Source organism: Camelus bactrianus, chromosome 22 (assembly GCF_048773025.1).
Source record: "Camelus bactrianus isolate YW-2024 breed Bactrian camel chromosome 22, ASM4877302v1, whole genome shotgun sequence".
Classification (NCBI taxonomy): Eukaryota; Metazoa; Chordata; class Mammalia; order Artiodactyla; family Camelidae; genus Camelus; species Camelus bactrianus.
Genome location: NC_133560.1, coordinates 16,136,678 through 16,164,349, shown reverse-complemented (window position 1 = coordinate 16,164,349; position 27,672 = coordinate 16,136,678). Strand labels below are relative to the sequence as shown.

General features: G+C 38.0%; 1 long non-coding RNA gene across 1 annotated transcript in view; it reads left to right on the top strand.

Annotated features, from left to right (window-relative positions):
• Positions 1-27,672, top strand: part of LOC141574612 (uncharacterized) — a 1,056,998-nt gene that overhangs the window by 322,669 nt on the left and 706,657 nt on the right. The window contains exon 4 of the long non-coding RNA XR_012501497.1: positions 1,641-1,891. This is a non-coding gene — a long non-coding RNA (uncharacterized LOC141574612). The remainder of the gene's footprint in view (positions 1-1,640; positions 1,892-27,672) is intronic.

Here is a 27,672-nt window from a genome sequence, read left to right as displayed (position 1 = left end):
TTTTCCTTCAAAAGCAAAAATTTGGCCAAAGTTTTAGATTCAGAAATAAGCCAAGTCCTGCGAATTAGTGGAGTGCATCATTATGGGCTGGAAAGGTAATTACTCCCGAGCTTGCTCTTGGACTTTCCCCTGACTCCCCATTCCTAACTCTGCTTTACAGTGTACCTGGTGGGAAATCTTCTTAATCCTCATTCGTGGGTTTCATTTGTTAACCCTAATGAGGGTTTGGGGATTTAAGACTCTTTGTCGTCCTTCAACTCGGTTAGTTTCTTAGAAAGGAAAATAAGAGGGGAAGATCACCTACATTTCCCTCTGATCTTGGGAAGTGTTAACGACAAAAATTTTCTCTATGGCTCACAGTTCAATTTCACACTCTGTACAAGGCTATCTTAGTGCTCTGGGGTTCCACAGATCAATTTCGACTGTGTATTTTTCTGTCTTTGTTTGCATTGTTCTTTTACCCAGCTGCAAGGCTCCTTTTCTTTTAGCAAAATGTCAAATGGTGGCGAATTTGCTCAATTAGCTTTGCAAATGTGTGTTTGACTTCCTGTGGCATTTTTTCTCTTCCTTTCTTTGTTGTGTGTTTCTTCTATTTCAAAGCGGGACATCAAATATATTCTTCTTTTGAACGAATTAGCATTTTAATTCATAGGTGATAGTCTGCAGTTGTGTTTCTGATTGTGTTTTTAATTAAAGGACAAATACACATGCATTCTTCTCCCATTTGATTCAATTATTTTGGAGGTGAGGAAAATACTTAAATTTCAGCTGCACTGAAGGTAATATTTTGACATAAAATAACTTTATCACGTAAAGGAGCTTAATCAATGGCTTGTGCGTGGCCGACGAACGACAAAACCACTCTTTTGCCATCTTGTTTTCATCAGCCTTTATAATTCTAGTGACAGGATCTGAAAACAAGTGCAAAGAAACAATAAATCTTTTTGTTGATGTATCACAGGGATTGGAAAGGTTTATTTGTTCTCTAATAAGATAAAATCCACAAAGCAATTTTTAAAATGCTTCCTAGGGATTCTGGATTCTTATTTAAAGGGAGGAGGGGAGAAGACAGGCTGGGATCAGAGTAATGGAGGTAAAATAGGAAAATGTGTGAATCTCACCCCCATCCCTCCTCTCTCATGGAATCCTTTGGCATTTGAGTACGTTTTGGCAACCACGAAACAATAGTTTATTACCCTCATGAATCTCTTAGACCTCCTCTTTTTATAGCTAATGCTGGTAAAAAAAAAAAAATAATAATAATGTTTGTCCCCTTTTCCGTTTCCCTCAAGTGGAAAAGAGGTGGGTACAACACATGAGATTCAGCTGGAGGTCTTCAAAGAGCCACTCCACTGCTGGTGCCTGGCGCCTCTTGTCTGTACCAGGATTTAGTTGCTTTGAAGTTAATTCAGAGATTATATTTGAAAAATTCTTTAAGTGAGAATGTGTATTATACCTTTTCCTAAAGTCCTCTGGAACATCTGGGTAAAATGAAGCTAAGCGGTCCCCTAGTGTCCATTTCAACCACGGGGTAAGAGACGAGCTGTAGTTTTTGAGGTTCCTTCTTCTGTTACTGATCAACAGGACGGTGGAACCATTGACAACAAGGCTTTTGTCTCTTTCTTTCCTCTCCCCATCAGACTTCAGTTTGGCTCCCCTGACCCCAGCTTGAAAAAAAGAGACTTTCCATCGTGGCATGGCTCATGAAGTTAGCAGACACACCTGAGGCGCACGGCGTCCCGCAGGGAGCTAGTGGGCTAGACTCTCCAGGTGCTATCAGTGAAGTATCGCGTGAAGCCGTGGTAGTAAGAGCGCTTTCCCCAGCCTCAGAAGAAGGGTGCTGGCCACGGAGGAGGGAGGAGGCTCGCTGCTGAACGGAAATTTGCTCAAGGTTAGTAGCCTGTTTGGTATCTTTGGTTTGGGAGAACCTTTCTTTTCCTCTGTAAAAGCACTGTGCTCCCCAAAGTAGGGGGGTTGGTGTGCAGAGTGAAAACAGTAGATGAGCTAATGCATTGAGCAGGCTGCTGTGAGCAGGTCTTATCTGACCTCAGCCTGAGGAGGAGGAGAGGTTGGGTGAGCCCAAAAGAGATGGGAATGGAAGAGCCTTGTGTGTTTCTCCCCAAAGAGCCAATAACCTGTAGAAAAATGTATGTAAAGCCGTCATCATCTGAGTAGCCGGCTGTTTAAGAGCAGACAAATAAGACTGAAATCCCAGGTTTGGGTTACAAGTTTTCCGAGGTAACGTCTTCAGTTCAGTGCTAAAATCTTGTCGTATGTGAAGTTAACCTTTTTTTTTTTTTTTTAAATAACTTAAAAACATTAAAGTAGTCAACATGTTGAAAATAAATACTTCGAATTCCTTATGCTTAATTCAAATTTAATAGGTTTCTATTTTGAACTAAATGTAAGATTGCGGGAATAATGAGGCCATCATTTTTCATTGCTCGGGGCCTCTGCATATCTGCAAGTCTCCTTGTGTGAGATGTTATTAATTTAAAGTGAGTCTAATTGTAATAAAGTTTGCCGCTCAAAAGAGTTTTCAACTTAAGTTCATTGTGTTAAATAAAATAATGGCCTAAGAATGAATAGATATCCATTTTTATCTTGAAGGGCAAACAATGACTAAATTAATTAAAGATTATTAACTGTCAAAAGTCACGCCCAAGATTGCATTAATTTATCAGCTCCAGCCTTCTCTGCTGATTTCTTGCTGTGTCTATGAGTTGTAAGATGTAATTTTGTTTGTTTTTCTTAAACTATTTTGTACCTCCTGTAACGAAACAACAGAAAAACCTCTTAAAATAGAGAACAGTTTTTTTTTTTTTAATTTTAACTTATGTCCTCTTTTAATATCTAAGGTAGTGGACTATTCATTTACAAATCTAAGACTTTTTTTCTTTTTACTCTGTTATGGAAATTGAGAATTTCTCCCAGCAATGAAAGACAGTATCAACTGTTAAACATGGGTGTGGTCGAGTCTTGGTGTGTTTATTTCAGTAAATACTCTCATTTAGAAAATTCAGTTGCTCAATAGATTACTAATGAAAAGGCCAATAGGTAAATATTTGAAAATGTATTCAAATATATTTATTGAGGTCTTACCATATGCCAGGTTCAGTTCCGGGTAGTGGAAACGCAGCCGATAGTAAAACAGGTTAAAGATGTCTACTCTTCCTGAGTGCACATTATGAAAACAGGAATGTGATAATAAACTACGACTGTACTCTGGGGAAAAAAATACGGAGCACAGAACAGGGATGTGATGGTGCCAGAGGCATGGGAGAGGTTGGAGGTCAAGTTAGAGTGTAAAACAGGTGAAGGTAGGCCTCACAGAGGAGATGAGATCTCCGCAAAGAGCAAGACGGGTGTTGGTGAGGGTGTGGAGAAAAGGGAGCACTGGGGCCCTGTTGGTGGGCGTGAAAATGGGTGCAGCCACTACAGAGAACACTACAGAAGCGCCTCAGAAATGAAGATTAGACTACCACCCGATTCAGTGACTCCCTTCTGGGTGTTTATCCAAGGAAAAAAAATACTCTAGCTCAAAAAGATACCTGCACCTGTGTTGCTGAAAGATCGCCCCCCTCCCCGAGTCCCTGATAAGCCAAATTAAAACTCAGAGACAGGGTCTTGGAGCTTAGAAGCAAAGAGACAGCTTCATTGCTTTGCCAGGCAAAGGGGACTCAGAGCAGTCTAATGCCTTCAGCACTGTGACCCCACCTTGAAGATGATGTAGAGTGGTTAAATAGCCATAGCTCAAACAATAAGACATCGACAGCAATCAACAGAATCATCACGCAGAGTGATGTCATGCTGCCTCCAGGTGGCCAATTCCGTAGAGGCTGGCGGTTGTCACTTTCCCAGTCTCTTTGTCGGGTAAGCGCCCAAGGTGTGGTCTTCTCAGTATGTAGCCTGTTTTGTAAGGTTTCAATTCCGTGACCTTCTCCCTGGAGAGCAACTCAGAAAGTATGATTATTACTTCAGATTACTGGAGTAAAGCAGAAAGAGTAAAATTAATAGCTTTGTTTTAACAGCGGGCCTGGAGCTGTGAGCAGCAACTGGTCAGTTGACCATTTTAAGCACAAGCATAAGAATAAACAATCTTTTAGCCTAAATGTGGCCATTTTATTAATTCTTCTTCACCTGCATGTTTATTGCAGCAGCATCTGCAATAGCCAAGATAGAGAAACAACCTGAATGTCAAGTATTGGACGCATGGATAAAGAAATTGTGATATGTATTTGAATATTACTCAGCCATACGAAAGAAAACATATACTATATGATCGCTCTTACATGTTGTATCAAAAAACAAAAACAAACACCACCAGCCTATGGGGAGAACAGATGGGTGGTTGCCAGAAGCTGGAAGTAGGGGGGGAATGGGAGAAATCCGTGAAATGTTTTGTTTTTGTTTTTTTTAGGTTACATACATAATTGAATAAGTCATAAATAATAATAAATAAATTTTAAATAATAATAAATTGTGGGGAGAGCAGAACTCTAAGCAGGTTGTGTTGTTTTAGAGCCGGAAGACAGGGGATGAGGCTTTTGGGATGAAATGGTCCAAGTCTTTATGGCTGGTCTCTCCCTTGTCCTTTAGTTACTGGATGGATGGTCATTCTTTTACTTAAGAACAGCTGAGGTTTAACACATTCCAAATGCAATTTACTCATTGGTGACCTCCCAGGACAGTGTGGCTAGGGTAGAGAAAGGGGAAGTTCATGGACGTGAGCCAGAAGGGAGCTTAGAAATCACCTTGTCTAACTCTCTGAAATGACACAAGAGGGGCCTGAAGGGCTTAAGTGATTTGCCCAAGAAGTCAGTGACAAACCCTGGGCTGGAGTCTGACTCTCCTGACCTGCCCTTGGCACCTCCCTTCCCCAGCAAATCCTTGTGATGACCATCTCTGAATGTCACACAGATCATAAGTATTTGGGTATTTGGGCAAGTACACAGAAGTTTTGATGAAAACCTAGGGGAAACTGTAGAGGTCCTGTGGTAGCAGGTATGCGGGAACCTGTTTTTAATCAATATAATTGAAACAGCTGGAATTGAGAATGTTGTTTTCCTCATGTTTGGACTTTCTACCCTGGTTTAAACAGGTAGTGATTCTAAGATGTTAAATCCATTTTTTCTAACTATAAAAATAATTTGGGAGTACATAATAGCTGGAAAATACTAAAAAAAAAAGAAAAAGAAAGAAAAAAGAAATACCAAAAAAAAAGATAAAAGGAAAAAAAATCACTTACAACCTCATTAACTAAGGGGTAGCCCCTATTCATATTATGTCATATTAACTTCTGATATTCTCTGTGTGTCTTTCTCTTCCTATAGCTCTCTTAACAAAATAATAAATAATTTAAATAATGAAAAAAATTTTAATAAAATAAACTAAAATTTACCATATCAGGATGCTATTAGGACGAGGAATAATATATGCAAAGCACCTGTTCCATGGGCGGCAGGTACCCAGTAAATGGAGGCTGTTACTATGGTTGCCATCAGAACTCTGTCTTCACCGTGACAAACAGGAGAGGAAGACAATATAACTGGCAGCTTAGCCTGGATAACTCTTTGTTCATCCAGGACAAGCAGAGACTGTTGGCCAACCTGGAGAGAATGATAAATAGGGCAGGATTGCTTGTTGCCTGGGGCAGAGCTTTTCCCATGGCCACAAAAACAAACAAGCAAACAAACAAAACCAGGAGGAGTGAGGCACTTAGCCAAGCAAATAATCTGGGAGAAGAGCATCCCAGGGAGAGAAACAGCTGGAGCAAAGGCCCTGAAGTGAGCATGTGCTTGACGCGTCACAAGAAACACAGAGGCCCAAGCAGCATGGGCCAGTAGCCTCACAGCTCGTGAGGGTGTAAAAGCGATTATGCCAGTTCATCGATAGCCCTGAGGACTATTCGACTTTTTTAACATTTTAATTTAATGTTTTGAGTTGTAATTAACATACAATATTAGTTTCAGATGTGTAATGTAGTGATTCGATATTTTTTGCATTTTGAAATGATCACTTCAGTAAGACCAATGACTGTGCCACCTTACAAGATCATCACAGTACTACTGAGTATATTCTCTGTGTGTGCACTGTTTCCCCCTGACTTATTTTACAGCTGGAAGTTTGTACCTCTTAATCACCTTCACTTACTTTGTCAGTCCCCCAACCCTCCTTCCCTCTGGCAACCACCTGTATCTATGAGTCTGTTTGTTTTGTTTCATTTGTTTTTCAGATTCCACATACAGGTAAAATCATAAGGTATGTGTTTTTCTTGGTCTGACTTATTTCTCTAAGCGTAATACCCTCCAGGTCCATCCATGTTGCTGCAAGTGGCAAGATTTCATTCTTTTTTATGGCTAAGTAATACTCCATTGTATATGCAGTTGACCCTTGAACAACACAGGTTTGAACTGTGCAGGTCCACTTACATGTGGGTCTTTTTTTAATAAATGTGTTCTGCAGCACTACTGATCCATGGTTGGTTAAATCTGCAAATGTGGAATTGTGTTTATGGAGGCTGATTGTAAAGTTATACTTCAATATTTGACTGTGGGTGGGGCATGGTTTGCTGTCCCAACCCCCACATTGTTCAAGGTCAACCGTATATACCACATCTTCTTTATTCACTCATTTGTAGACTGACTTAGTTTGCTTCCATATCTTGGCTATTGTAAATAGTGCTGCAATAAACACATGGGTACATCCTTTTTCTTGAGTTAGTGTTTTGGTTTTTGTGGGATAAATACTCAGAAGTGAGATTGCTGGATTTTATGGTAGTTGTATTTTTAGTTTGTTAAGGAATCTCTGTTCTGTTTTCCATAGTAGCTGCACCAACTGACATTTTACTCATCTCTACATTTTCACTAACCCTTGTTGTTTCTTGTCTATTTGACTTCTACTCTGAGAGAAATGAGGACTTTCTGGCAAAATTGGACTGAAGAATGAAATGTTTTAGGTTTGAAAAGTAATAGATGGCTGGTGCATGAGTGAGGGGAGAAAAGGAGGCTATGAAGTGGCTAGACAAAACAATATGCTGATTCAGAGCAAAGTCGACTTCATAATGGAGCTCGGAAGAATTTGTTGAATTCTGCATGCATTTTGAAGTTAATGAGGTTTGATGGATTGGAAGCAGGATACGAGAGAGAAAGACAAGGGAAGGATTGCATGAGCCGCTGAAAGAATGACAGTTCTATCTGCTGAGATAGTGATGGCTTATAGTAGAGCAGGTTTTGATATTAGAACTGAAGTTCAGCTTTGGTGCTGACAGGCGAGTGTTTATGGGCAGACAATGTTGAAATATGGGAGCGAGGTCTGAGCTAGAGCTAGGAATCTAGGAGTCAGGGTACTTACTGATAGTTTTTGAAACAAAGAAAATGGATGAGATCACCAATAAAGTGAATGTAGATAGTTCCAAAGACTGGGTCCTGGAGTTCTGTGATGTTAAGAGATTGGCAGTGAGAGAAAAAATTCAAGAATTGGAGTAAGAGGATGTGGAACCCAGGACAGGTGGATGTGGTGGTGGTGGTCTGTGGAAGTCCTCTGCACATTGTTTTCAGTTGGTTTGTGAAATACCAGGCAAGGTCACCAGTGGAAGATGAGGATAGAGGAGGAGATGATAGAAGTTTAAGGAAAGAAGGTGGAAATAGTTATAACTGAGAGAGAGAGTGTGAATGGGCTGAGAAGTCCTGATGTTGGCCTCACAGCATTGGGACTCACTTTGAAGTTCCTGGATATGAATTTAAAGTGAAACCAACTAGTAATAATATGAGCTTTTTCTTTAGGTGCTGTCAGCTTCATGGGTGCCGATGACGCGTAGGTGGAAAGTTGAATTTTACCTGCATGTGATTTGGCGAAACTTGGAGTCCCAGTTGGAGAAGGGCAGGGAACAGGAGGGTGTCTGTAAAGGAGAGGTGACGCTTGACTGTGGCCCATTAACTGGGGCAGTGGGAAGTGGGGAGATGTAATGGATGAGGGAATATGAAAAGTCGATGGCATGAAACGGCTTGAAGTTCCCTGGAGTGGGAGAAGCAAAGAATTTTGACTACAGCTAAGACCAAAGTTAGACAGAAAATACACGTCAGCATTCCGTGGCCCCTGACACTGTGTGTGGGGTGCTGTCCACCTTCTTTTCACTTGGTCCTCACTAGTACCACCCCTCATGTCAGAGGGCTGTGAAGCAACGTGGCTTCACACTTGTCTAAGATGGCTAGGACATAACGGACGCTTCAGTTCAATCTCGATTCTTCACCTTTAAGTTTCATTGCTGTTTCCCTGAAGCTGCTTTCTATGTCAAATCTAAAGAAGTATTTCTTCACATAATAACTCTTGGTGTCTTAGGATGGTTTTTACTGATGTTTGATACTGACAGGCTTCAGGGATTGCTGCTTGTGTTGTTTTATCATACCCCGATTTTTATCTTTTTATTAGTTTCCACTCATTAGGAATTTATGATAAATTTCATTAGAAAAGTAATGTTTATATGTTAAGAAATGTTTTCCATACAGAAGCTGACTTGTTTTTTGGATTTCATACAATGTCCTACCATAAAAACAACCATCATCCCATTGGAAGCCAGCAATCTACTCAAAGTATCTGGAAAAAGAAACATTAAGATATTTGGAGACAGTTCAAAGATTTTGAATTTTGTATGATAGTTGTGGATTTTTGTTAATTTTCCTTGGTGCTAAAATATATTTTGGTTTAATTTTTAAGTCTTCAGAGATTACATACAAAAATAATTAAAGATGAAATAATAAGGTGCTTGAGATTTGCCTTCATGTACTTGGGTGAGAAGCAGACAAAAGGTGTGTGTGTGTGTGTGTGTGTGTGTGTTGGAATTGGGGGAAAGTAGTGAATGGAGGGGTATATGAAGCAGAAGAGCAGAAAACTGGTGGTGGTTGAAGATAAATATATAGATCTTCTAATTATTCTCATTTTTATAAATATATTTGAAATTTTTTGCAGTCAAGTTAAAAAAGCAATTCCTAAAATACCTCACGCAGGCATGTTAATGATCATTAATTCATCACCTTCAGGGATGCCCTAAGTTTAAGAACTGATGCCAGTGGCTGAATATGGTCGGAAAACTGTTCAAGTGGGGATACATGCTTAGACACCCCAGGCCGACCGTGAAAAGATAACCATTTGCTACAAACATAACAGTTTCAGAGCCCACAACTTCAGGAAGGCATGTTCTTCTTTGTTTCACACCCCTTGAAATGTTTGAAGGACATCTCTGTAGGTCCCTCAGTTTGTGATTCTCTGTCACTCCAGTGCAAAGACTTTAAAATATATCAACTTTTTGGAGGAGTGGAAGAAATGTATTTCAAGATGAATGGCATCATTTGGACTGTGATTGATTTTTAAAAAAAAAAAAAAACAGTCATCATTTTTGGTGCTCCTTTAATTTAATGGTGGATTAATATTGTTTGACCTGATGATAGTAGCCGTCAATCTACCCTGGTCCTATGACCGAAATGTTTTATCACTTGCAGTAGGTTGGGGTCACTACTTGACCTACATACTCAGATCCACATTGTTAAGTCAAACAGTATTTTCAATTGAAAAATAATATTTGACTTGAAAAAAGAGTGGAAAATAGACTCATTAATAACCCTTCTAGGTCAATGCTTCACCTGTTCAATGTATGAATTCCACAAGCTTAATAGTCAGTCATTGGACTTAAAAGTCTGAGAAAGAAACTTATTGATTTGGTAATTTAACATTTGCCAATAACTTGAATGTGCTTTACATAACAAAATGATGAAAATATGCTTTGGTCATTTAATTTGAAATCACCTACCAAATGCATGTTGTCTGCTGTGTAAAGTTGAGTCTACTCAAAAAAAAAAAAATGCACACAAATGAGTGCTGTAGGACATAGGGTAATTTGTATAAATACAAATATAAGCATGCATAGAGCTTTACAAACACTTTACAAATGTATTCCTTGTGTGCATGATTTTGTAGACAAGGGAATACTATTAGTATTTTATAAATAGGTACAAATGCAATCTGTGTCAATAAATTACTAAAACATCAGTGCCTTTTATAAATCATCAAAACATGACCTATTCTCCAACGATGACCTTGAAGTTGAGTACATGTTCGTCTTTGCAGCTAAGCATGTGGTGATCACGGACAAACACATACTTTGCTGTGATCAGGAGAGGTACAGTCTAAAGTCTAAAGATACCCACTAGAAAGAAGTGGCTGATACAATGAGAATTTTGAACTCAGCATTTGTGGCTCTCTACTGCACTGTCATTTTAGGTGATACTTATTAAAAAAACTCCTTACAGACTTAGCTGTGAATCCAAGAAAGTTCTGATTCACACAGTCTCCAAAGACCTGAGTATCTAGTCCTTGAGAAAATAATTGTTGGGCGAACTGAGTTATCTTTTTTTTTCTTCCCATCTCTCCACTATTTCTCTAATTGGAAGTTATCAGTGTATAATTACATCCTTAGTGAAAAGTAATTATAATTCTTATCATTGGCTTTCTAAATTTGCTTTTTTCTCTAATAAGTAGTTTTTTTTTTTTTTAACATCACGTCTAGCCACTTTGGGTATAGCAAAAGGGAAATCAAAGCAAGATTTCAAACTTTGAAACTGGTTAAGTGGCAAAAAATAAAACCGATAAATAAGAAGTAATGAAAGAAACACGAAGTTCATTATCCACGTGTAGAAAAGCAAGAATTTTGAATCTACATTTGTTAAGAGTAAAGCAGAAAGGGGAAACAATGCATTATTTTAGAATTCTCTCATATATTCTCTCTCCCTCTCTCCTTCCCTCCCTCTCTCTCTGTGACCCATTTCCTCTCCCTCTTACCCCAACTTTGTTAATTTCTTATAGCCTTTAAACCTACTGTTTGTTCATCAAGTTAATAGACTTGAATACTTACATCATTGGGACAAGGTCAGTATACTCTCAGTATCTTTGTTAACATGTAAACAACACCTTTGTAAGTACTATTTAATAATAAATGAGGTGATGGAGAAAAGGTGTGTTTTGGAAATAATTTCCCTTAGAAATACGTTGTTCAGATTATTCCTAGTGAAGAAAGATTGCTTGAAACTCTTCAACATCGTAGAAATAAAGGCATTAACCATAGCTGCATAAATGTACCATCAGACAGGTGAGCTATATAAGAATTGTGGAATTAGTTATTTGCTGCTGATTGACATCTTGTATATCAGAGGCATTATGATTGGCCTTTTATCATGGGAAATAGCAACATTTAATAGCAGGTAGTCATTTAATGACATCTAAGAAGGAAACAGAGCAATTCAGACTTGTGTCCTGGGCTCTGGTCACGTTTTATGTGCACACAGGCCCCCATCTTCTGTAGATTTCGATTGCTGGGTCATATGGTAGCTCTATTTTTAGTTTTTTAAGGAACCTCCATGCTGTTCTCCATAGTGGCTGCACCAATTTATATTCCCACCAACAGTGTAGGAGGGTTTTCTTTTTCTTCACACCGTTTCCAGCATTTATTATTTGTAGACTTTTTGTTGATGGCCATTCTGACTGGTGTGAGGTGATAGCTCATTGTAATTTTGATTGCATTTCTGTAATAGTTAGTGATGATAAATATCTTTGCACCTGTTGGCTGTCTAGATGTCGTTGAAGAAATTTCTATTCACGTCTTCTGCCCACTTTTTGATTGGCTTGTTTGTTGTTTTTTGATAGTGAGCTGTATGAGCTGTTGGTATTTTCTGGAAATTAATCCCTTGTCGATCACATCATTTGCAAATATTCTTCCCAGTCCATAGATTGTCTTTTGGTTTTGTTTATGGTTTTCTTTGCTGCACAAAATCTTGTAAGTTTGATTAGGTTCCATTTATTTTTGCTTTTATTTCTTTTGCCTTGGGAGACTGATCTAAGAAACCATCGCCATGATTTATGTCTGAGAATGTTTTGCCTATGTTCTCTTCTAGGAGTTGTATGGTGTCATGTCTTAAGACTTTAAGTAACTTTGAGTTTATTTTTGTGTACGGTGTGAGGGAGCATTCTAACGTCATTGATTTACACGCAGCTCTCCAGTTTTCCCAGCGCCACTTGCTGAAGAGCCTGTCTTTTCTCCATTGTATATTCTTGCCTCCTTTGTTGAAGATTAATTGACTGTAAGTGTGTGGGTTTATTTCTGGGCTCTCTATTACGTTCCATTGATCTATGTCTGTTTTTGTGCCAATACTACACTGTTTTGATTACTGTATCTCTGTACTACTGTCTCAAGTCTGGGAAAGTTATGCCTCCAGCTTTGTCCTTTTTCCTCAGTATTGCTTTGGCAATTCTGAGTCTTTTGTGGTTCCAGATCAATTCTAGGATTATTTGTCCTAGTTCTGTGAAAAATGCCATGATAATTTGATAGGGATCACATTAAAATCTGTAGATTGCTGTGGGTAGTATGGTCATTTTAACAATATTAGTTATTTGAATCCAAGAGCATTGGATATTTTTCCATTTCTTTGAAGGAAACAGAGCAGCTCAGGCTTGTGTCCTGGGTCCTGGTCATGCTTTATGTGCTCAGGCCCCCATCTAATGCAGAAATTATATATGTGACCTATATCTTATAGTTTGAGATGGAAGTTGAGGAGTGACCTCCTCATGGACAATTTGGGGTTGTCTTGAGAAGAAAGAGTGTTTTGTTTTCTCTCACAAGAAAACTGCAAAGTTTCACAGATTGTTTATCCTGCTAAAGTTAGTACATCACAACGGTTAAAAGGTTAGGTTGATCTGAGTATGAATTAGATTTGCTCCTTCATCATTATATGACTTTGGGCAAAATACGGAGTCTCTTAGAACCTTTGTCCACTCATCTTCAAAATGATTATAACAATTGTATGATAATGACTATAACCATTTCATTGAGTTATTATGAGAATTAAATGAAACAAGATCTGTTCCAGCACAACGTCTGGCTCAAGGAAATGCTGGAAAAAATATAAAAAGTTATTTTTAACTCAAAGAATATCAAGTTTTCTAGCCTTCAAGAGTCACTTAGTTTTCCTCTTCGTATAGAATCATGGAAATCATCATGCTGCATAACTTGTAGAAATGTGGCCCCCTCAGAGGGTCCTGGGACAGTGCCTGTACCCTCGTAGGGCAGTTCCTAGAAGATGCTTGCGCTTCTCTTGCTGCTCCACCTCTCTACACCCGACTTTGCCCTCAACTATATCCATAGCTCCTTCTCTTCTTCCCCCAAGCTTAGATAAGACCAAGCTGGCACTAACTTGTACTGATTTGCAAACTTTATTCCTGATTTGAGGATGCAGGAGAGAATTAGAAAGACATACTTAAACTGGGACTCCAACTTTGCTTTGGAGTCCACTGCCCTGGCCCTGCTACAAGGAAGTTCTAGCTGACAGTCTCTGGTCCCTGAGCCCTGAGAGCTGCTCTTCTTCAGATGGAGAGTAGCACCTTCTTCTTTCCTCCGAGTTTCTGCTCTTGCCTCAGATAAAAAAATGTTATGTCTACAGAGGTTTAGCCCACATTGTTAAGTGTTCACTCTGGAATATTTGCTATTAGAACACATCACAGTCCTGGCTATTCCTGAAAACAATAGATAGTATTTTTTTGTCAATGAAGAGTTACTTGGCTGGTCTTCCTAAATGAAGAGTATGAATTTTGGAGGGAGTAGACCATGCAGCACATTTATCTCTCTTCCTTGTGATCGTGAGCTTGAAGGTGAGGAAGGAGCACCTGTCTAGCGCTACATTTCATAAACACACAGAATGTGCAGTCTATACCAACAAATTACCCGGACTCATTAGTGGCTTCCTCATTAGGGACTTCCTATCATCTTCACTACAAACTGCTGGCAATTGAAATAGTTTTCCCTCCTCTAAAGATTTCTGTCTCACTGGGGATCCCACTTACTAGTATTATAGTAGGGACAGCAGTTAGAATTTTTTTTCACACATTCACTTTTTATGCTGAGCAGTTTGTCAAACACTTGTAAGACAGTTCTGGAAAATAATGTCTCCTATGAATGTGTTCATGGCTGGTAGCCCTTGGCCTCGAAGCTAGTTAACCCCTTCCCTTCTTACCACCATTCCAAAATCAAAGCCCGATTAAGGAAAATGACTAGGAGGTTTGGGAGAACTAATTTGTCTGGAGTAGCACATGCATATCAGCTCTGTGTATTTCGGCAAGAACAGACAACAGCCCTCCAGCAATTCTGGCGTGCCCTACACATAGTGGCCCCCTACTCAAACTCTTTGACCACAGCTGCCTGAATTTCTCTCTTCTATTCTTTTTTGGATAACTAGACGCCTCTTTTGGAAGAGAGGATATTGCTGGAATATCTGCCATCGTAACTGAGTGTGAACTAGGGGAAAACGAGCCGATCTCCTGCGTCAGCAGAAGATGACTTGCACTGGGTTGGAAAGATGGACCATTTGGATTGTGCTGGAGCAGGCAAAACAGATCTGAGCAGGAGAGAGGGATGGGGGGGCCGCAATGCCTTCTCTTTCTCAAACTATAGGATTGGCCTCGGGCGAAGTTGCAAAGTACAGGAGATTTGGTTTGTGGCTTGGCTCTCACCACCTCATCAGCATTCAAGCTTCAGAGCCCTCTCCTGCCTCATTACCCTTCTAAATCCCTCCCCTGTCATTGTCTAAACATCTCTGCTATCTAACTTAATGTTTAGACTCTGAATAAAACCCAGTGTCCTTAATAGAGCCCTTTCCAGGGAGTAAATGATGTCTCATTTCTACGGTCTTGCAGAATTTTGCATTACTACCAGTGTCCAAGCTGAAGACAGTTCATACCTTTTCTGTGACCCCTCACTTTTTTAATGTGTTGCTAAATGAACTTCATTTCTAGGGCTGGGTCAGAGGTCATGGTATACCAGTAGACGGGCCAGAGAGTCAGATACCAGACTTTCCTAGGCCTACAGGCAGAGAATGATGGGGTCAGGCCCTCCGACCTCCTTTCTATTCTCCTTGCATGGCTTTTCTTTCGGTCCACTTAATCTCAGGTAGAGTGGCCTGAAATAGGGCCACTTTAATGTTAATGCTTTGCAAGTCTGTTCCTTCAAATGGAAATTTGCATGACAAACATTACCTCAAGCGGTTTCTTAAAACAGAACCGTAAATCTTTCAAAAAAAAAAAAAGAAAAGCTGACTCTTTTAAAACAGCAAAACACACAATAGACATTTCTAATACAATTAAAACAAGTAAAATCTAGAGTATCAGGATCTAAGCCAGTCCGTTCACAAGTCACAAACTTTCATTTAAAGCCTTCCCATTTTAATGCGAGTCTTTTAAGAAATAAAGATGCATTAGCAAGAAATGTGTAAAAAGAAAAAAAAAAAAAAACACAGTCAAGGACAAGAGCAGTGAAATGATTGAAGATGCTTCTTCAATCTGTAGGGTTTACTGGGATTACCTGGGCTAGACAAAAATCCATGAAGGTCATAATGACACTTTTATCATATTAGACTGGTGTATGCCATTTTTATATTGTCTTTGTAATACACATTAAAATTTTAAAGTGTGAGCTGTTACGTTAAAAAGCAATGATTGAAGGGAAAAAAAGCAATGATTGAAAAATTTATCAGCTCCACCCTTCTATAGTTTAACAAGAATTTTTTTTAACCTCCATGTAGAAATTAACCAAGAATTTATTTTTAAAATTGCTAATGTGGTGCCTTCTACAGGTGAAAAATAACTGGTCTGTGCCAGTTTCTTTTTTCTTCTAAGAATTTGCAGTTAATGAGCAATAAATGAAAACAGGATCAAGCTTAGGTGACAGGTACACCGTAACAAGGAAACACTCCTCATTTTTCAGAAGCTATAAAGGTGTTTGTTTGGTAAATTATTGGACAAACCGTGTGTACGATAATAAAAGAATAACTGACCTTTATTGGACGCTAATGATGTGCCAGCACTGGACCAGTGCTTCATGCATCTCATTTAAACTTCACAGTTAACTTTGCCTTTATTAAAGTTCACAGGCTTGCTCTAGTCAGCACCTGTTTGCCACTCAGCAGAGTTCGGAAGGAAGAGAGGACAGGAGGGAAGAGAAGACAGGAGACAGACAAGCAGGCTGGTCAGGGGCTCTCAAGAAAATCCTCAAAGAAGGAATTATACTCATTTCACAAATTCAAGAAGAGCTTGTAGAGGTCAAGAAACCTGCCCAAAGTGGCAAAGCTAGTAAGTGGCAGAGATGAGCTTTATCTGCAAATCTGTCTGGAGCCTCTAAGCCCTTTTTACCAGATAGCCCTCTTTCCCACCTGGCACGTGTTTTAGCACATCCTTAGAAAATGGGCAGCTTTGTGCAGGATTTACCCATGCAAACAATATTATAGTATATTAAACCTGGTATGTCCAAACAGTAATGCTCAATCGTATGCTGAGAGGACACAGATTTTTAAGTGACACTAGAATCATGAAATATGCTAAGATTGGCATTGCTAGTAAGAGTGGTAAAGAGACCATTTGTAACTCAACACTGATTGCACCTCATGGCTCTTTGTTATTAAAGTCAGAGGACAAACCACTGAGCAAGCAGAGCTATCTGAGAGATACAGAAACATTTTTTTCCCCTATTTTTTGTTCTTCCTTTTCTTTCATTCTCAATCTACGTTTTTAAAAAAATCAGTGCAGAGCCATGCACAAGAAAAATGCTGTCCTTTTTTTGTTTTTTTTAAATACATAGCTAAACTCATCTTTTTTTTCCTCCTCAAAAAGGAGCTCAGGAATATAAATATGTTATTTTTAAAAAAGGAAAGAAACCTTTCCCAGATAGTGTGTGTGACTAAGGGAGAGAGAAGTTGGAGCTGGCTGGGGGTGGGGGTCGGGGAGAATCACAACAACGCGGGAGGTAAGGGAGGATGAAGGGGAGAGGAAGGACTCACAGGGAGACAGGAGCAGGGAGGAGAGCAGCCCCATGGGGCGGGCGGTGGGCGTGGAGAGGATGTGTCCAGCCTGACCCTGACCCTTTGACTCTGGCTTTCTTGGCCATTGTGGCTCCCCCTCCTGCCCCAGGCTGTGCTGTGACCAGGGCTGGGTCCTTGGGAGGCCTCTTGGAAGGTGGGTCCTGCTCTGTCAGTTGGTCCCAGAATAGCCTACTTAAGCTTCAGTCTTCCCTGTACCTCTCCCACCCTCCCTCGGCCCGCCCATCCCCCAGCCCATTCTGCAGCTACCTCCTGTCGATAACATTCCATGCCTCCAAAGCCTCAGTGTCTGACTCAAAGCCTTCTGTGTCCATCCCTCATTCCACCCAAGCTACGGTGAATTAGCTCTTCCCTGTTCTCACACAGGCCCGTCTATCCCCCTTCTAGGCCCTAACCACGTTGTTTTGTAAGAATTTATAGACTTGTCTGCTCCACTATTAAATTCTATGCCCCAGGGAAGGTATAGAATATGTCTGGATTTTATTTTTGTTCCTCTTAGGGGCCATCCTCATCACAAAATGAGTGCTCAGGAAATACTTAAGGAATATGAAGGACTTAGAGTTGGGCCCAAGTCAAAGGATGGGGAGAAAAAGCAGAGGGTAACCCTAGTCAGGCTGCCTGCTGTTTCCAGACTCCTCCCCACCCCCCTCCCTCACTCCCTCCCTCATGCTCCCCTACAAACCCATGTTCCTCACACATGCCTTAGAAAGATGGAGCCCTTGGATTCAAGTTCAGACTACTTAGCCCACTCTCGGGGCCTTACATGGTTTAATTGCTGTCCTCTTGGACTCATCTCTAGATATTCTAGTCCCTTTAACCTGCGTTCTGTGCTCTGTCAATCATGAACTCCTTAGAATTCCTACAGCGTGGTTCGGCACTCTCTCTCGGTCCCCTGACTGTCCACATGATGGTTCTGTTTGGAATACTCACATCTTTCTCCCCTCCCATCTCATTACCTTCTAACATCTGTTTAATCTTCTTTCCATCTAGAGCCCCCCACCACCTCTGGACTATCATTATAGTTACTGATGTAGCTGTCATTGGAGTGTATTTTTTCTCCCCAACCAAGCTGAGTGATGCATTGAGCAGGACTCCAATATTCCCAGGCTCACAACCCAGTATCATCCCAGTGTTTCTGCTCCACATTCTAGGTGGCCTGTTGACTGTGGAATAGAGGGGTACTTTTTCTCATCCTACTCCTATCTTTCCGAGTAGAAAGTACTTCTGATATTGGAATATGCCATCCCTGGAGCAAAAGACCTACAGATCATTTAGAGATGCGTGTTCAGCTATATCTGTTCATTTTAATTAATAGCTCAGAGATGCCAGCAAGAGGGTTAGTACATCTGGAAGTGGGGGAGAAGTTAAAGGACCCAGTCATGTAATTTTAGTAAAATTGTCATGAAAAGTATGGAATTAAAATCTGGGTGCCTGGAGGCCAGATGTGCTAAAGATTAGTTACAATATCTTGTGTATTTTGTTAAAAGTTCCAAATGAGACAGAAAATACAGACTGGATCAAACTATATCCATTCTACCCTGGAGCTGCAACTCAAGAAAGATGAACTACAATATGAAAAGAACAAGAAGGAAATATACCCATTTGCTATTAGCAGTCATTTCTTAGTTAAATGCCATTTAATTTTGCCAAATTTTTGATACATTTATTTCCAGATTTTTCTAACATGAGGCATTTTTTACTTGCTTTATAATTTTGAAAGCATAATTTTTTATTTTTTGGTCAACACAGTATAAGACCTCAAGCTGTAAGTTTTACACATTGAGTATAGAGTTGTATTTTTTTTTAATTCAGAAAAAAATTATTTGGAAACATCAAGAAGCTTAAAAAAAACTTTATATAAGGAATTAGATGATTAGCAGCATATAATGATAATTAGAATTACGGAGTTGTAATTCATTAGACCTGGACCTTTGACAGTCAGGCTGTACCCTTTTTCACTTCTGTCACTAGAGCTTTGCATAGATGTAGCAAAGTGTAGGATACCATGAATAGTGCTAGACTTTGAGCAGAAGCCCAGGGGTGTTGGCTGAAGTGTATATGACCTAGCTCTGTAAAGAATGGATATTTACATGTGATAACACCTTTAATTTCTTCAATTTGTGGCATACGGCTGAATGAATAGCCTCTAAGAGATCTCCTATATTTTAGAAAGGTAAAAATAGCTTGAAACAAAGAAAGAATGGAGGAAAAAGGCCATGTATCAGAGAAATGACCACCATTGATAACAAACCATGCGTTTATCAATTTAAAGCTAGATTTTTCCCATTGGCAGATATGAGTGGGAAATTAACCAGAGGGAAAGGCCATGGAAACAGCCTTTATGGACCATGCACCAGTGCATCAGTTGATGGATTCCCTCCTAAGTGTGTTTACAGGTTTTCTCATCTGATCCACATAAATCAGTGGGGTAGAGGTCAGTATCCCCATTGACAGATTGGAAAATAGTTACTCTTATGAATATATTAAAATGTTTCTCTTCACCTATTATGCAGTCCATCTTTTAAAGACAGACGATATATCAGTATATACCCAGAACTAGTGGGGGCCAGCATCTGGTAGAAACTTAATAAATACTTGATCAGTGACTCAGTGGTTGGGTAGATGATGTATTGATGGCTTGTTAGACACTTAATGCCTTTTGAATACTTGTGCTTTTGAAGAAGCTTTTTATTCTCAGTATGTTTTTGTGTGTGTTCGTTTGGAAATTATTAGCTTTACCTCAAAATATAAAAATCACATTTCCATGATTTTTTTTTTATTGCGGTAAAATTCACATAACATAAAACTATAAAACTAACCCACTTGGAAGTGAATAATCCAGTTACTTTCTGAGCACTCATAATGTTGTGTGACCACCACTTGTATCTCGTTCTGAAATATTTTCAACACCCTAAAAGGAAACTCTCTACCCATTAAGAAGTAGCTATGCCTTACTGTCTCTGACAACTACCAACCTACACTCTGTCTCTTGAATTTATCTTTTCTATATAATCTGGATATTAATGAAACTATATAATATGTGACCTTTTTTTTTTCTGGCTTCTTTCACTTAGCATAATGTTTTTGAGATTCATCCACATTATAGCACATGTCAGTACTTAACTCTTTATGGCTGGATAACATTCTACTGCATGTATTGCTACAATTTGTAAATTCACCCACTGATGGACACTTGGACCTTTTTGACCTTCGGAGTCTTGTGAACAGTGCTGCTATGAGTGTGTATGTACATGTTTGAGTACCTGTTTTCATTTGTTTTAAACATATACCTAGATGTAGAATTACTAAGTTATTTGGTAATCTTGTTTTTAATTTTTTGAGAAACTGCCAAACTCTTTCCTATAGTGGCTGAAGCATCTTACTTCGCCATCAGTAATGCACGAGGGTTCTAATTTCTCTACATCCTTGCCAACACTTACTAGTTTCCTTCTTTTTGAAGAGCCATCCTAGAGGATGTGGTTCTGATTCATTTCTCTAATGATAATGAGCATCTTTTTATATGATTGTTGGCCATTTCCATGAGATTTTACAGGGGAGGTGGATAATTAATAAAGCTCGAAAAATCAATCTATTTTTCTCTTCAGTGACATTTAGAAATATTTTAGGAAATGATGCTGCTGCAGGTATGTTACTTAATCGAGAATCCTGAAATAACCCTGCCCATTTTCTTCTCCTAAATTTTCACCATTCAAAGCATTAGCAAGTCTTGTTACTTACAGTGCCAAAGAATCTAGAATGAATACACTTTTCTCCATCTCTCCCAACCTAATCCAGACCAACATGATCTACTTCTCATCTAGAATGTTTTTTTTTCCACATTCCATTCTTTGTCTCATTTAATCCATGTTCCATGCAGCAGTCAGAATTTTAATCATAAATTAGAGCATGATGGTACCCTGCTTGAAACCCACCACTTCTCCCTCCTTGCATTTTTAGGAAAAAATAAAAGAAAGATCTGTTCCATAGTTTATGAGAACCTGCATTACCTGGCATCCTCTATCATTCCAACCATGTATAAGGCAGTTCTTTCCCATGGACACTGCTTTGCATCATGTCTAATCTTCTATCAATTCCTAGAACATTTCTTAGAGCATTTTTCAAGTGGTCTTATGTTGGTCTAGAAAACAACTCCCAGATATCACATGGATAGATCCTTCTAATGTCCCTTAAATATTACCTTCTCACATCAGGTCTTTCCGGCCACGCCTTCTAAAGTGTGCTATTCTCCATGGGAGTAGGGTATTCATTACCTGGAGAGTGATTTTCTCCCTCCAAATTGTACTTAAAATATTTTTATACTTATTTTTTGCCTTCATGCATGAGATTTTAAGTTTATTTGTGGCGAGGACTGTTTCCTTTTCACTACTATGGTATACCCTCTGCCTAGTACACAGTAGAGCTGCTCATGGTCTGTTTAATGGCTGTTTAACTGTGTGCCCTTAACAAGCACAGGGAGTTGAATGGGCTTCATGTAGAAATGCCCCTATTTTATTCAATGTAAATTATTGAATAAATATAGTAACACATTATCATTAAGGAGTGGTACTATATTCCAAGTACTGTGTTTCTTCAGAGGAATACAAGCCTCCTATTTTCTTGTCAACAACAAAATACTCCTCTTTGAGACCCCTGGGCTCCACTGAGGTGACAATAATGAGCCTGGTAGACAGAGGGGAGGATACGGGAGGGCTACAAGACTGTTTAAGCAGAGAATGAAAGTGTATTCTTTCTTATCATGGTCTTTGCACAGCCTGTGTCCTGCCATTCAAGAGTCAGTGAGTGGTACTTTATTTCCACCTCTGTATCTAGTAAGCAGGCTGTAGACCTGTTGACATGAAAATCATCCACAGAGCAGTGGAAGAAATGTGATTAAATTGTGTTCGAATAGCTTAGCCTCTTTCTGACTCATAGAAAAGAAATAGTCTAGAGGCCATCCTGGATCCCTGAAATGGCTGTAATGGTCAGGCTGCACTATTACAAATGTAAGGAGAAAACCAAGTTTATATGAGCCAATGGAACTTAGGATTTCTTTATATTTCTTTATATTGGGTTGAATATTTGAACTAGTTGAAATACAGACTTGTTGTCTGTTGCACGGATGAAACGTTACTTGAATTATATAGTCAGTTGATCATGAATTTCCATCCTATGAATATTATGAAATCAGAGGAGTCTTTTATGGTAATGGGGCCCATGAAAGAAAGAATGTAAAAAGATGTATTTTTTAGAGTAAGCTTACTCAGTTGTCAAGTAGCCTACTCAATCTGTACTTCACCAAACAATAACATAATTGCTTTCTTTACCAAGTATTTCAAGTCCATTGTCTCAACGGATGCTCCAAAACATAGCTCCGTGACATACAATGGGAAGACTTAAATTAGAATCATGGCATTTTGTTTTAAGAGGAATCACTGGAAACTATGTTCAAAATCTTGTAATAACTTTTAATGAAACAAAATATGAAAATGAATATATGTATGTATATGCTTGACTGGGGCATTGTGCTGTACACCAGAAATTGATACACTGTAACTGACTGTACTTAAATTAAAAAAAAAAAAAAAAAAAAAAGAGTACTGAAGTGTAGGTGTTGTAAGTACAGTGCATGGAGTACCTGAAGGGGTCAAAGGACTTGACTAGGTTTACATAAACTAATTAAATGTAAATGTAGAGGACTAAATCTAGGCAGAATACTGAAGAAAGAAGATACTCAGAAAAATGTGTGTATATACCTATATACACAGACACACATATTGAAGACTTCTAATTAAATAATTCATCTTTTTAAGAACTGAAAAATGTATGTATTTAGAAATGTACAGAAGAATGTTTTAATAGGATTTGGGTTAAATGGTAGCTATCTAGGTTAATAGAGTAAATAAAGCAACTGTATGTTTAAAAACAGCAGTTAAATATTACCACACCATTAAATGGCTCCATAATTTGATTTGTTTTCTTGACATTGACAGTTTTGTTTATTTTTAGAAGTAACTGAGCTTTCTCTTCAGGTGTCTACAAGGTGTAATATCATAACCTGACCTAGTGGTGTGGTTTCAAATATAATGAATCATCCTGAAGGGCTTACCTCTAAGACTGGGGACATACTCCTAAGGATATTTTTTCCTTTTTAAAAGTTTATCTGGATTCCTTACTCTCGGAATTGACTTAAATTGCAGTCAGAAAAGACCTGTGGGAACAAGAGTAAATTTTATAAATCTCTCAATTCCCTAAACTAGCAATGACATAAATGTTTTAGTTCCCTTCTTTTTTGTTTTTGATAGTTTATTTTTCTGCTGTTGCAAGTTGATTTTAATTAATAAACATTTCTTTTAAAAATTATTTTATTTTTTACTTCTCATGTTAAATGAATGTAATATCTGTATTTAGTTGTAATATCTGTGTTTAGTTCTTTGTCTTTGGACTTTCTACACAGAGTCAACTTACTGTTTTCCAGTTAGGTTTAGTTCCCTGACCCCTGCCTCCAAGTCCCCAAGAATAGCTATGTTTTAAATTTGCAGTGCAGGTAGGCTCATTCGTTACTTTTTATATTGAAGTTTGGATCTCCCTCACATCCTATTTGATTTTAATTTTTATGCATTGTTGGAATATGTAAAATCTCATCATAGAACTAAGTATCAGAAGTACATGAAAAGGCATATTCAAAGTGTCACTTCCTCCTCATTGTCTCTTATACCCAGTTCCCTTTTCTCTATCCCTGCTCTCATTCCCACCCATCCTCTGTAGTTTTGGTTTAGCTTTATTAGTTTTTGGTTCAAATTTAAGTTTCTTTTCTGCAGATTATCAGAGGCATATATATTTTATTTCTTTCCATCAAACACAAAAGTTTCTAATCTGTGCGTTATTTTTTTTTTATCTTTTACTTTAAATATATCCTGTGAATCATATCTGTTCATTAAGGTCTTCCTCATTTTTTTTTTTTGTTGTTGCTGTATTGACTCTATTTTGTAGATGCACCATTTCTAATTAAACTACTTTCCCATTCAGGGCCATTTGGGAGGTCTTCATATTTTGCAATTAAAAATAAGGCCCCAGTGAATAACCTTGTGCATATATAGTTTCACATTACTGAGAATGTATCACCAGGATAAATTCCTGGATTGCTGGGTCAAAAAGGAAGTGCGAATGTAATTTTATTAGTTACTGTGATGTTCTGCTACCAAAAGAATATTACATTCTGTTTTTTCACTGGCAATATAAGAGAAGGCCTGATTGTACACAGTTATCCTCACAGAATTTGCTTCCAAATTAAAAAAAAGAAAATTACCACTCTGAGAGCTGAGAAACAGTATCTAAGTATGCATTCCTCTATCAGTGGATTTGAATATTGTTTTCTTAAGTCTAGGGACCAATCTGTAACATCTTTGTCATTTGATAACTTTTTCTCATTGGTCTCATGGGGCTTGGGTTTCCTTTCTCTCAAATTTTAAGAACTCTATGTATATTAGGGATAGTACCAACCTTTTGCCTGAGATAAATGTGACAAATATGGTCTCCCATGTTGTTTGCTGTCTTTTGAATTTTTCATGGTTTTCTTGCAGTTGTAAAAATAGTAATTTTTATGTAGTCAAATTAATCAGTATTTTTTGTCCCTGAATTTTATGGTCATAATTAGAATGCCATTTCCTATAACGAGATTAAAGGAGAATTCACCTGAGTAATTTCATAATTTACTTTTTTTTAAATTATATTTTATTTTTTTACATGTAGGCCCCTGATTCATTTAGAATTGGTTTCTATATATGATGTGCAGTGTGTGTCTAATTTTATTATTTTTGAAGTGGCTACTCAGTTGTCCCAGCAATACTTATTAAGTTTATCTTTGCTCCAGTAATTTGAGATCCCACCTTTATTACATAGGAAATTTGTGTACATAGTTAGGTCTATTTCTGGATTTTATTTTCAGTTTTCACCCATCTCTTTGGCAGTGCAACAGTATTACATTGTTCTAATTTTAGATGCTTTATGGTATGTATTACTAACTGGTAGAGTTAGTCCTCTAATGTAGTTTTCTTCAGTATTTTCCTGGTTACTTCTGCATGTTTGTGCTTCCGTATTGAACTTTGATACAATTTAACTCCATAAAAATGCGTTTTTGCATTTTTTTGAGATTGTGTAAAATTGTTCAGGTTTATTACTAAAATTTTCCTTCAGTAGATTTTGCATATTTCTTGTTGAATTCCTTATTCCTGACTATATATTTTAATTTTTCTTGTGAAAGTAGAGTTTCCTGTACCATCTAACTCGTTATTGTTTGTGTAAATGAAAATTATTGATTTTTTTGTATGCTGATTTTGTATTCTGCTACTAAAATGAATTTTTAATTGAGTTGGTTTTATAACTACCATTGATTATTTAAGTTTTTCCAGGTATACAATCATATATCAGCAAATAGAATTTTCTTTATTATCAGTTTTATTATGCCTCCGTGTAATTTCTCAAATATGGAGGTAATGGGCACTTCTGCCTCTTTCCTGATCTTAGTGGAAATGTTCTACCGGTTCCGGATAAAGTAAAATAACTGGCTTTAGGTCTAAAAATTCACATTATAATGTGTCAACATATTCATCAATTTGTATTTTTTGTTAGTGTTCTTTAAATCCGGAATGAGTAAGTTTTGTCAATGGCTTTTTGCATCTGTTGAGATAATCGTGATTTTAAAATATCTTAATGGATTAATATATATTAATATGTTCTGTGTTAAGAGATAAACCTGAGTAAAAATTGATTCAGATCAGGCAGGATTTTATCTTGCAGATAGAAAGGAGCTCTGAGTAGCTGTGCAAAATGAAAGTTTTATAGGCAGAAGGGAGTGGGAACAAGGAAGCTATACCAGGCCAAAAAAGGTTGGTTAATGAAAAGTTACTTGCTTCAGGGCATGGAAGGGCTCTTTCGGGCAGATTACCTAATTAGTGCTGATTAGGCAATTCCTGATTGACTGGTTTAAGATGCCACTTCTGGGAGAGGTGAAGCTTAGAATAAAGTCTCAGAGTGGTAACATGGGGCTTAACACAGATGATTTCCATTTTGGGCTTCTTGTCTTGTTTTTAACAACTGAGTAATATTAATGGATTTCATATTGTTGAACCAATGTTGTACTTCTGGAGTAAACTGGAATAGTCCATCAGTGCAGCAAACTTCAGTGTTCATCTTATTTTAAGAAATGGCCCCAGCCACCCCAACCTTCAGCAACCTCCTCTTTCATCAGTCAGCAGCCATCAACATCAAGGGAAGACCCTCCACCAACAAAGAGTATAACTTGCTGACGGCTCAGATGATGGTTAGCACTTTTTAGCCATTAAGAATTTTTAAATTAAGGTATGTGTATTTTTGTAGATACAATGCTATTGTATACTAAATAGACTATAGTGTAAATGACTGTTACATGTACTGAGAAACCAAAAAAAAAAAAAAACCTGGTCTAGCTTATTTTATTTTCAGTGGTCTAGAACTGAACTTGCAGTGTCTTTGAGGGCCGCTAGTATAACAAAGGTTCTGCCTTTTGTTAATCTCCTGTCTCCATCTTTCTCCTCAGAGATAGATTGCTACCTAAATGTGTAATAGAGTAAGATCTAAGAGACTATAAAAACAAAGGTATGAATAACACAACAGCAAAGGCTTCCAGCTGTTAGTATAACAATGTGAAAAGGAGAAGCAAATCTCCTAATAACTAAAATACGGTCAGTCTACTGTTATTCATAAAAGGACAGCGTGCAGAGTGCTGACTCCTCCCATACTCAGCCTGCCAGAAACAAAACAAAAACAAAAACCTTTGGAATAATGATTATCAGCCGAAAGAAAATAAGAAAACTCTGAGGGCAAAATTAATAAGTCAGCTTATAATGGATATGAACAAAGATTAAAAATCATGAATTAGAACAGAAATGAGACACACGCACGCCCCAGTATGACGTTAGAGACTTCCCCGTTTGAGGATGAGCGTGGATGGTAGCTGGCCTTTGTCACTCCTGAGGATCCCTGACTCCTCAAACGGTCATTGTTCTGGAGGAGCCCGTTAGAAAATAAGTGCTCTTTTGTTGCAAATAACTGCTACTTACCCACCCCTGGGAAAAATCCCTGCTTGTGTACTGTAAACTGTTGCTAACCTAACCAAAAAGGCTATGCCCATTCCTGGACAAGTTTTGGGGGCTGTTGGAAGCATATTGCTGGAAAAGCAGTTTTATCAAGTTGTTCCAGAAACATTTTTTCTTTAACACAGCGTATAGAGATAGGGAACATATAGTTTGAGCACACTATGGATCAGAACTATAAAATTAACTTACGTTTCAATGAACACTCATACTTTAACTTCTTGCAGATTTAAAATTTAAAAGAAAAATTGCCCTATCTTTATGAATGTTAAACACAATAGGAATGCTATTTACTTTCCTACCATTTAAAAAATGTTTTTTAAATGATCAGAAGTAAGTAAAGATTATACATAGGTACACTTTATTTTCCATTTAAAAATGCACTTCATATTATAAACAGGGTTAAATGTGAGGGTTCTGAGGTGACTCAGAGATGTCAGTTGTAGTTATTGTTAATTATTTAAGAGCCCGCTGGTAAGGACAAATCATTTTCTTAATATATTTCACTAATAGAAATTATTTATAAGTATGTCATTAATTATTTACATTTTCCTGGTATTATGTTTGCATTAATAATTTAAAAATATATAATTATCTATTAAATCATCTAAATATGATTTAACTTCATTCATCTT